The sequence below is a fragment of the Cicer arietinum genome, chromosome 5, assembly GCF_000331145.2.
Source record: "Cicer arietinum cultivar CDC Frontier isolate Library 1 chromosome 5, Cicar.CDCFrontier_v2.0, whole genome shotgun sequence".
Classification (NCBI taxonomy): domain Eukaryota; kingdom Viridiplantae; phylum Streptophyta; class Magnoliopsida; order Fabales; family Fabaceae; genus Cicer; species Cicer arietinum.
The window spans coordinates 27,514,390-27,516,299 of record NC_021164.2 but is presented as its reverse complement, the minus strand read 5'-3'; positions in this window follow the sequence as shown (position 1 = coordinate 27,516,299).

Genomic DNA, 1,910 nt, shown 5'->3' with positions numbered 1-1,910 from the left:
ATCATTTTTAATTTCTATAGATCCACGCATCGGTAACCAATCTGAAGATGATCATTTTTAATTTCTATAGATCTACGCATCGGTAACCAATCCGAAGACGATCACTTTCATTTCTATAGATCTACACATCGGTAACCAATCCGAAGACGATCATTTTTAATTTCTATAGATCTACACATCGGTAACCAATCCGAAGACAATCATTTTTAATTTCTATAGATCCAAGGATCGGTAACCAATCCGAAGACGACCACTTTCATTTCTATAGATCTACGCATCGGTAACCAATCCGAAGACGATCATTTTTAATTTCTATAGATCCACGCATCGGTAACCAATCCGAAGATGATCACTTTCATTTCTATAGATCTATGCATCGGCAACCAATCCGAAGACGATCACCTTCATTTCTGTCGATCTACGCATCGGTAACCAATCCGAAGACGATCATCTTTTTTTCTGTCGATCTATGCATCGGTAATTAATACGAAGACGATTATTCTGCACATCTAAAAAATTTGCATCATTCTCACTTTAACATTTCAAATGCACTTTAATACATGTGTTTGTTATTGGATAAAATTTAGGTCCTTATATTTACTTATCTTTTACTTGATAACATGAAAACGAATACCATTGTTATTCATATTTCCATATTTTTCAAGTAAAATATAATTAAATAGGGGCAGCTGTAGTACCCCAATTTTGTCCACTTTGGTTAAAAAAAAATCAAAAAAGGAAATATGTATTTTAAAAAGGAAATAAAAATAATTATAATAAATATTTTCATTATGTCTCATAAATTTACAATTTCAAATCTAATCAGAGTTTTAAAACCAAATCAAATTACAAACGAAGAATAAAGCCAAATTAAATTACAATAAAAATTAAATCAGATCAAGCCAGCTGCTTCCAGTTTTGCCTGTGTTTTGTTCTCTATTGTTGCTTTTGTTCACTGCCAAACCCTGCTATGTTGATGATTACTGCCATTGTACACACTATGCAGAACAAAGAGACAAATTTTTGAGTTTAAAAAAGAAACTAAAAGACAAATGAATAAGCTCAGCAAGTCAACGGTTCAAAACAAATAATATAAAATTATGAAGGCATCAGAGGTGCAGAAAAATGCAGCTTATGAGCAAAGAAATTAAAACATCAAACAAGGTTTTAGATGTAACTCTTTTTAATCTTTGAGTTGTTAGGACACAAGTGGTACAACTTGATAGTTCTAAAACTCTCTTTATCTTATTTATTTATTTATTTTATTTATTTTATTCTATTTGTTTATTTATTTATTCATTCATTTATTTATTTTTATTAACTAATCTAAAATCGACCTATTTATTAGATGTAACTCTTTTATATCTTTGAGTTGTTAAAACACAAGTTGTACTACTTAGTGGTTTTGAAACTCAATTTTAAAATCGAGAATAATAAAATATTTTTTTAGAGGATTAAACTAGATGTGACATCTTCTTTATTCCTTGAGTTTTGTGATAAAAGTTGTACAACTTGATCGTCCTAAAATTCAAATTTTAAAATATTTACTCAAATCAAACTCTTTTATTTTTTTTCTATTTTGTCAAAACATTTTATCACAAAACAAATTTTCTTTAAAACACACTCAACACATCCGTATTTTTTTTAAACTAAGAACTACGTAGCTTTGATTTTTCCATCGCACCGGGAGATACGTAGGAGCAAGATCGCATTCTTGTCAAGCGCATTAATAATTTTTATTTTATTTTTGTTTTTTTATTCCTTGAACACATTCATTCCAAAATCATATTTAAAAAAAAAATAATAATGATAATCGTTATTCATATTTAATAATAAAGATAAATAATTATACTTAAGTTAAAATTAATTTTGCACAATTAATTATAGGTAACCGTTGTTTTAACGGATGT